The sequence below is a fragment of the Magnolia sinica genome, chromosome 12 (assembly GCF_029962835.1).
Source record: "Magnolia sinica isolate HGM2019 chromosome 12, MsV1, whole genome shotgun sequence".
Taxonomy (NCBI): Eukaryota; Viridiplantae; Streptophyta; class Magnoliopsida; order Magnoliales; family Magnoliaceae; genus Magnolia; species Magnolia sinica.
Genome location: NC_080584.1, coordinates 15,921,951 through 15,932,054, shown reverse-complemented (window position 1 = coordinate 15,932,054; position 10,104 = coordinate 15,921,951). Strand labels below are relative to the sequence as shown.

At 36.0% G+C, this 10,104-nt stretch overlaps 1 protein-coding gene across 1 annotated transcript in view; it reads right to left on the bottom strand.

Annotated features, from left to right (window-relative positions):
• The window catches only part of LOC131221005 (protein CYSTEINE-RICH TRANSMEMBRANE MODULE 4-like), a 44,761-nt gene that overhangs the window by 10,128 nt on the left and 24,529 nt on the right, over window positions 1-10,104 (bottom strand). The window lies entirely within an intron of this gene.

Here is a 10,104-nt window from a genome sequence, read left to right as displayed (position 1 = left end):
TTTAATGGTGGTCGTTCTATTACCATTTTTTCCTGTAGTGTGGTCGACCTGAGAATTAAATCTGCCTCGTTTTTAAAATTGTGCCATAAAATTATCTGTTAAATTAGATGGACGGAGTGGATAAAATCAATACATCATGGAACGTGCAAAAACTCTGACGTGTACCGACATATTGGTACGAGAGGGGTCGATACCGACATCGCGCCCCTCTTCTTGGACGCGCCGCGTAGATGTCGCGGTGTGTTAACGCCGAAAGTTTCTGTGGGCTCCACATTATTTATGATTTATGCTTAATATCCGCACCATCTTTTTTTTATTCTGCGAGATCATTTTGGAGAATGAGGGAAAAAATGAGACAGATCAAAAACTCAAGTAGACTACGCCAATGATATCCACCGTTTAAATCTTCTTAGTGCCCATTATACTGTTTATTAGCCATCCAACCTGTTCGTAAGATCACACATACTTAAATGAGGGGAAAACACAAATATAAGCTTATCTAAAACTTCTGTGGCCCTAAAAGTTTTCAATGGTAGGCATTCAATTCCTACTGCTTTTATGTGCTGTGATCCACCTGAGCTTTGGATCTATTTTATTTTTGGGTTCATGCCCTTAAATAATCTGAAAAAACGGATGGACGGTGTGGATATATCACCTGCATCATGGTGGGGCTCACAGGACTTGCTGACGTGAGTCAATACAAAGGATGGATGGTGTAGATATAGCACATGCATGGCAGGACTTAGTGGGAAACGGATTGGCTACTCCCCCTGCCACCAGCCCCGTGGCTGATAGTCGGTTGTATGTAGATCGCACCATGATGTATATGTTTCATCCATTCTGTTCATCCATTTTTACAGATAATTTTAGGGATTTATCCAAATATTGAGAGGGATATAAGTATCACGTGGACCACATCACATGAAAACAACATAGATTAGATATCCACTATTTAAATCCTCCTTAGGGCCATTGTAGTGTTTATTTGATATCCAATCTGTTGATTAGGTCTTAGAGGCCCAGATGAATGGAATAATCATCATTTATCATAGTCATGTGGACCACTGGAATTTTATCACCAGTCATAGCCTATCATAGAGAGAATTATGGTTTTGATGTTGTAGTCAATGAAATCGGATTGCGTACTGAGTTACTCGTACGCTGTTATCGTACTAAGTAAACTCAGTTGGGCCCACCTTGAATGTATGTGGTCTATCCACTCCGTCCATCTGTTTTCTCGTCTAATTTAAGGTGTTGATCCCAAAATTAAAGCATATCCAAAGATCAAGTGGATCATACCACAGGAAAGAGTGGGGATAATGATTTCCACCGTTGAAACTTTTCTAAGCCCCACAGTGATGTTTTTCTATCATCAAACCTGTTCATAATATCATACGGACATGGATGAAGGGAAAACACAAATATAAGCTTGATCCAAAACTTCTATGGACCCCAAGAATTTTTCAACAGTAAACATTCAACTCGATTGTTTCCTTTGGTGTGGTCCATTTGGCCATTATACATGCTTTAGTTTTGGGCTTAAGACCTAAAATTATCTGATAAAATGGATGGACGGAGCGGATAAAATACATAAATCATGGTGGACTTCACAGAGTTTACTCCGTACGCCAAGCATAGTGAGTCATCACTACTCAATCCGCTTCCGAATGGATGAATCACACAGCCAGGTTGGAGGAGTAGCCAATCCATTTCCGACTTAGTAACGTCCACGCCACGCAATCTGCTTCCAAATCTCAAATGAGGTGGCGTACCAGAAGTTGATATGAGTCATGTGACTTGGACGCGGACTGCGTCCTAACCCCGCCAGTCTCCAGCTGAGAACGGGAAGGAGATTTGAGTGGCCACCGTGATGTACAGGTCTTATCTACACCATCCATTTATTTTTTTCTTATCATTTTAGTATATAAACCCAAAAATGAGACAGATACAAGGCTTAAGTGGATTACATAATGGGGATTAAAATCTTACCATTGAAAACCTCTTAAGGCCACATAAATTTTGGATGGAGGTGATATTTGTGTTTTCTCTTCATCCAGGTTTATGTAACTTTATGAATAGGTTAGATGGAAAATAAATATTACGGTGGGCCTTCGAAAAGTTTAAACAGTAAGCTTCCTGTGGTGTGGTACACTTGAGAGTTGGACCTGACTTATTTTCCCGCTTATGGCCAAAAATGATATAAAAAAAATAGATGGATGGTATGGATAAGACTCATGCATTACGGTGGCCACTCAAAGCTCCTTCCCATTCCCAACCGGAGACAGCCGGGTAGGACACAATCCGCATCCGATATGACACATACATCATGGTGGGCCACAGAGCTTAGGGATGTAGAAATTCCCCCCAGCTTATATGAGACACTTATTTGGTGAAATAGGACCATTGGATCTTTCCTTATTAACCATCCAATAAATGTCAACATATCCAACAGATCCTTAGGACCTGTTTGGCCGGGAAGATTGGAAGGGATTGGAAGATAGATCCCGGGGTTGGCCAGGCGTGCCAAATAGACACGGGATCCCTGATCCCCCGGATATAGCAATCCCATGGATCTTAAGACAATCTACCGACATGACCATCATTACCTTTAAATCTCATCCAATCCACCATAATCCCTTCAAAATTGTCAGGGACATGTTTGGTTCGAGATATTAAAAGGGATTGGAAGGTTTAATCCCAGGATTGGCGGGGCATGCCAAACAGATGGGATATAGCAATCCTGGGATATAGCAATCCCATAGATCTTGCACCAATGCACTGACGCAGCTATCATTACCTTGAAATCCATGCAATCCACTCTAATACAATCCAATCCCATTCAATCTGCCCGACCAAACAGGCCCTTTGGCTCGGATGGTAGACTCTCAGGAGTTTCAACACCCAGTCAAGGGTTGGAGTATCCATAGGTGGTGAAATTCCACTAGCATGAGTGTGTGGGTGTTTTTGCGTGTGTAAAAAAAAGCAAATAAATAAAAATGGTTAGATAATCAAAATAAGCCTGATTTTTGGTACATTGTACATCTAAAATGGGACACGTGATTTGGGAAGTTACTATGTAGTAATTACGTCACACATATTCAATATTTAAGTACCCGAGTATCAACCATCACAAGTTTTCAGAGCATCAAACCTTTTCTCAAAGAAATAGTATGCAAAGGAGCCTTGCAACTCAAGATCTAGTGTGTGTTGTCACACGTCGGGGCCCACACACTGAGGGGTTTGCATATCAGAGCCATCCATCCCGTTGAATCTTATGCTATAATGAGCCGCCTTTAGAAAGTTACGCTTAATGGATGATTGAGATTATCACCATCTGAAAATAAATGTGATTTTTAATGGCTTTCATTCAACTTGAAAATTCAAAAGTTTCGAATCGTTGTCGAGGTGTGGTTAAGCGCCAATAGCTTATTTATGGCATTATCTAATATATGGACCGTTCGAATCATAAGATTATTTCATGTCTCATTTGCTTTGTGGATTACGCATGGGGCCCACCGTGGGTTGTATGTGTAGATTGTGTAATGTGGCCCTACCATGGTTTGAAGACTGGGGGCTGCCTTGATGTACGTGTTTTATCCGTTCATCTGTTTTTGTAGCTCATATCAGGGTATATGAGCCCAAAATTGAAATATATACAAAGCTCAGGTGCCACACTAAAAGAAACAGTGGGAATTGAACGGCTATAGTTGAAAACTTCTTGTGGGCCACTAAAGTTTTTGAACAACCTGATATTTGTGTTTTCCCTTCATCCTGATCTATGTGACCTTATGAACAGGTTGGATGACAAATAAATACCACTGTGGGCCCTAAGGACGTCATTATCATTATTGCCACTTTTTCAACGATGGTGGACGTCATTATCATTATTACCACTTTTTCAACGGTGGTGATTTGGATATGCTTCGATTTGGGCATTATGCAAATGGGATGGCGCGGTTGAAGCACATACATCACGGTGGGCCCCACAGAATTCTCACACCAATCAGAACCTGTAAAGCAGGTTAGCCCTACCATGGAAGTTTGGAGCCTCAAAATCAAGCCAATCCAAGCGTCATCATTATGGGTCCCACTTTGTATCTAGTGTGCGGGTTAGATGGCCCCACATGGAATATATACACACACCTCTCTCTCTCTTTCTCTCTCTTTCTCAAAACTTTTAATTTTCGTAGGTAAAGGTTTTCAATTTTTCTAATTACAAAAAAAACCTATGATATTTACCTACGAATATTTTCGCAGGTAAAAGGTTTTTTATATTTCCCCCTACGAGAATTTTCATTTGTAAAGGATCCTACGAATATTTTTGCAGGTAAAAGGTTTTTTCAATTTTTCAGCTACCAAAGAATCGAAAAGTTTTCTCAGTTGAACGCGCTACCGTCACTTACCTACACTTGCGCCTTAAAGGACCTTCTTCACCTTAGCAACCAACCGGTCGCTAACGCTCCCGTCACTTACCACGCCGGTATGCTCATGGCTTCGAGAGAGAGTTTATCCACGAATGAGAATTCGTTCTTCGGATTTAGCAGACCTATCTATTTTCCAGCATCCATCTTTGAATCTTCATTCGACATTTGGTCAGGGTTAGTGATTCACTCCCCTAGCTATTGCACATTTTCGATAATCCATGAACAGGCCCGCTATCGACCCATACATCCATGGATCCAGACATCGCGATCGGAAAAGAATCAATATAAAAAGTACGAATTGGAATGGATCGATATCTTTCTCGAAACAAACTAGGATGAGAATGGACCAACTATTAAATCTTGGATGGAAATTCCTTTTACCTATTTCTCTAGGTAATCTATTATTGACAACTTCTTCCCAACTCCTACTCGGAGAAAGACGATCAAAGAATTCCCAATCAAGGTCCTTGCGGATCGGATCATCCGTATAGGATACAAAAAGAAACTCCAGATATTTGATATCTTTCTCTTTGAATGAGATCTCAATTCCAGCTACGGTTACATTAGATATCTTACAACTAGAATCCCTCTTTTTGGTTTTTTTAATTTTTCAGCTACCAAAGAATCGAAAAGTTTTCTCAGTTGACTTTTACTGAGTAAAAGTCATATTTCCCTACGACAATTTTCGTAGGTAAAGGATGTTTTCATTTTGGTAAAAAGTCATCTTTACCTACGAATATGTTCGTGTTTGTCATCTTTACCTACGAATATGTTCGCAGGTAAAAGGTGTTTTGAATTTTTAAAAGTCATCTTTGCCTACGATAATTTTCGTAGGTAAAGGGTGTTTTCATTTTTTCAAAATACAAACAAACGACCATCTTTGCCTACGAAAATTGTCGTAGGTAAAGGTGTTTTGAATTTTTTTAAAAACCAAAAAACGAAAAGTTTACTTTTACCTACCAACGGTTTCGTAGGCAGAAAAAAGTCTGAGACTTTTACCTACGAATATTGTTTTCCCTACAAAATATTTCATAGGCAAAAATATAATATTTAACTTAAAGATGAGACTTTTACCTATGAAGAAATATTTTATAGGTAAAAATATAATATTTAACTTAAAGATGAGACTTTTACTTACAAAAGATATTTAAAGATGAGACTTTTACCTACGAAAGATTTTGTAGCGAAAAAACGTGTAGGGGACTTTTACGTACACAATGATTTGTAAGTAAAAATATAATCTCTAAGTTAGGTTGTAAATGTATTTAAGACCTTTACCTACGAAATTTTTCGTAGGTACAAAACCTGTAAAATATAATATTTAGATTAAGTTTGAAATAAGGAGACTTTTGCCCATAAAAATTGTCGTAGGTAAAAACATTTCTAAGAAGAAGAAAACATGAATTAAACTTTACCTACAAAATATTTCGTAGGTAAAAGTCTTTTTTCTTAAAAGATTTTCCAGCTCAAAATTCCTGATATACACCTCTTACAATATAGTTCATCATATTCTTCCTGATATACACATGTTATATAATATATTTCATCATAAAAAGAACTACCCTGGACCGTCTCTTATGGGCCTTCAAAGGATGGCCATGGACTGTCCTTTAAAAGGACGGTCATGGACCGTCCCTTATGAGAGGGTCAATATACACCTCTTACAATATAGTTCATCATATTCTTCCTGATATACACATGTTATATAATATATTTCATCATATTCACATTCACATCCATCTAAACCCAAACTACGTAAATCCATCCAAACATAAACTACATTCATCCAAACATAAACTATATCCATCCAAACACAAACAATCTTATCCATATGACGTTTATCCACACATAAATACATATAAGTTTAACATCATAAATAAAATACAAAAAATTATTCATAGCGTTAGGGAATTGAGAATAGGTTAAGGTTTAGGTTTAGGAAATCGAGTTCGGGATCGGGTATACGTTTGGATTTTCAAGTTTATGTTTAGGTTTATGTTAGGGAGTTAAGATTAGGATTAGGTGTAGGATTAGGTTTAGGTTTAGGGATTTGAGAATACATTTAAGTTTTAGGTTTAAGTTTAGGTTTTAAGTTATAGGTTAAGGTTTAGGTTTTAGGTTTAGGTTAAGGTTAATGTTAGGTTATAGGATATAAGTTTAGGTTATAGGTTATAGGTTAAGGTTTAGCTCATAGGTTTTGGTTTAGGTTAAGGTTATAGGTTTAGGTTTATGTTTAGGTTATAGGTTTAGGTTATAAGTTATAGCTTTAGGGAATTAAGAATAGGTTAAGGTTTAGGTTTAGGAAATCGGGTTCGGGTTTAGGTTTGGGTTTTCAAGTTTAGGTTTAGGTTTAGGACTTGAGATTAGGATTAGGTGTAGGTTTAGGTTTAGGGATTTGAGAATACATTTAGGTTTAGGTTTTAGGTTATAGCTTTAGGGAATTAAGAATAGGTTAAGGTTTAGGTTTAGGAAATCGGGTTCGGGTTTAGGTTTAGGTTTTCAAGTTTAGGTTTAGGTTTAGATTTAGGTTAGGGAGTTGAGATTAGGATTAGGTATAGGTTTAGGTTTAGGGATTTGAGAATACATTTAGGTTTTAGGTTAAGGTTAAGGTTTAGGGTTTAGGTTTAGGTTAAGGTTAAGGTAAGGTTATAGGATATAAGTTTAGGTTATAGGTTATAGGTTAAGGTTTAGGTCATAGGTTTTGGTTTAGGTTAAGGTTATAGGTTTAGGTTTAGGATATAGGTTTAGGTTATAAGTTATAGCTTTAGGAAATTGAGAATAGGTTAAGGTTTAGGTTTAGGAAATCGGGTTCGGGTTCGGGATCGGGTTTAGGTTTGGGTTTTCAAGTTTAGGTTTAGGTTTAGGTTAGAGAGTTGAGATTAAGATTAGGTGTAGGTTTAGGTTTAGGTTTGGAGATTTAAGAATACATTTAAGTTTTAGATTTAGGTTTAGGTTTAGGTTTAGGTTTAGGTTAAGGTTATAGGTTTAGGTTAGGTTTAGGTTATAGGTTATAGGTTATAACTTTAGGGAATAGAGAATAGGTTAAGGTTTAAGTTTAGGTTTAGGAAATTGGGTCTGGGTTCGAGATCGGGCTTAGGTTTGAATTTTTAAATTTAATTTTAGGTTTAGGTTAAGGAGTTGAGGTTAGGATTAGGTGTAGGTTTAGGTTTAGGGATTTGAGAATGCATTTTGGTTTTAGGTTTAGGTTTAAGTTTTAATTTATAGGTTTAAGTTATAAGTTATAGCTTTAGGGAATTGAGAATAGGTTAAGGTTTAGGTTAAGGAAATTTGGTTCGGGTTCGGGATCGGGTTTAGGTTTGGGTTTTCAAGTTTAGGTTTAGGTTAAGGAGTTGAGATTAGGATTAGGTGTAGGTTTAGGTTGAGGGATTTAAGAATACATTTAGGTTTTAGGTTATAAGTATAGGTTATAGGTTTAGGTTTAAGTTAGGTTATAGGTTAAGGTTTAAGGAATTGAGAATAGGTTAAGGTTTAGGTTTAGGGATTTGAGATTACATTTAGGTTATAAGTGTAGGTTATACGTTTAGGTTTAGGTTATAGGTTTAGGTTTAGGGATTTGAGATTACATTTAGGTTTTAGGTTTAGGGTTAGGTTTTAGGTTTAGGTTTAGGTTATAGGTTATAGGTTATAGCTTTAAGGAATTGAGAATAGGTTAAGGTTTAGGTTTAAGAAATTGGGTTCGAGTTCGGGTTCGGTATCGGGTTTAGGTTTCAATTTTCAAGTTTAGGTTTCGGTTTAGGTTAAGGAGTTGAGATTAGGATTAGGTGTAGGGATTTGAGAATACATTTAGGTTATAGGTTTAGGTTTAGTTTTTACGTTTAGGTTTAGATTATAAGTGTAGGTTATAGGTTTAGGTTTAAGTTAGGTTATAGATTAAGGTTTAGGGAATTGAGAATAGGTTTAGGTTTAGGTTTAGGAAATCGGGTTCGGGTTCGGGTTTAGGTTTAGGCTAAGGAGTTGAGATTAGGATTAGGTGTAGGTTTAGGTTTAGGGATTTGAGAATACATTTAGGTTTTAGGTTTAGGTTTAGGTTTTAGTTTATAGGTTTAGGTTATAGGTTTAGGTTTAGGTTAAGGTTAAGTTATAGGTCATAAGTTTAGATTATAGGTTATAGGTTAAGGTTTATGTTATAGGTTTTGGTTAAAGTTATAGGTTATAGCTTTAGGGAATTGAAAATAGGTTAAGGTTTAGTTTTAGGAAATTGGGTTTGGGTCAGGATCGGGTTTAGGTTTGGGTTTTCAAGTTTAGGTTTAGGTTTAGGTTAGGGAGTTGAGATTAGGATTAGGTGTATGTTTAGGTTTAGGGATTTGAGAATACATTTATGTTTTAGGTTTAGGTTTAGGTTTAAGTTTTAGTTTATAGGTTTAGGTTATAGGTTTAGGTTTTGGTTTTAGGTTTAGGTTAAGGTTATAAGTTTATGTTATACGTTATAGGTTATAGGTTAAGGTTTAGGTTATAGGTTTAGAAAATTGAGTTAGGCTAAGGTTATAGGTTAAGGTTAAGGTTATAGGTTATAGGTTTAGGTTAAGGTTATACGTTATAGGTTAAGGTTAAGGTTAAGGTTAAGTTTAAGGTTATATGCAAAGCTATAACCTATAACTTATAATCTAGTTTAAGTTTATAGGTTAAGTTTAAGATTATAGACCAAAGCTATAACCTATAACTTATAATCTAAACTTATAACCTTAACTAAAAAACTATAACCTATAACTTATAATCGAGTTTTCTAAGGTTATATACAAAACTATAACTTATAATCGAGTTTAAGTTTATAGGTTAAGTTTAAGGTTATATGCAAAACTATAACCTATAACTTATAGCCTTTTAAGGTTATAGGTTAAGTTTAAGGTTATATGCAAAGCTATAACCTATAACTTATAATCTATTAGGCTAAGGTTATAGGTTTAGGTTATAGGTTTAGGTTTTGGTTTTAGGTTTAGGTTAAGGTTATAAGTTTATGTTATACGTTATAGGTTATAGGTTAAGGTTTAGGTTATAGGTTTTGGTTTAAGTTAAGGTTATAGGTTTTGGTTTAGGTTTAGGTTTTAGGTGTAGGTTAAGGTTATAGGTTTAGGTTAGGTTTAGGTTTATGTTATAGGTTACAACTTTAGGGAATTGAGAATAGGTTAAGGTTTAGTTTTAGGAAATCGGGTTCGGGTTCGGGATCGGGTTTAGGTTTGAATTTTCAAGTTTAGGTTTAGATTTAGGTTAGGGAGTTGAGATTAGGATTAGGTGTAGGTTTACGTTTGGGGATTTGAGAATACATTTAAGTTTTAGGTTCTGGTTTAGGTTTTAGTTTATAGGTTTAGGTTATAGGTTTAAATTTAGGTTTTAAGTTTAGGTTAAGGTTAGGTTATAGGTTATAAGTTTAGGTTACAGGTTATAAGTTATAGGTGAAGGTTTAGGTTATAGGTTTTGGTTGAGGTTAAGGTTATAGGTTTTGGTTTAGGTTTAGGTTTAGGTTTTAGGTTTAGGTTTAGATTTCGACTATAAGTATAGGTTTTGGAATTTGAGAATATGTTTTGGTTAAGGTTATAAGTATAGGTTTATGTTATATGTTATAGGTTTAGGGTGTAATTTAGGTTAAGAGTGTGGTCCCTGCAAATACAGATATAAACAAGATATAAACACAGCTTGTCCAAATGGCCAGGTCCTTCCAATA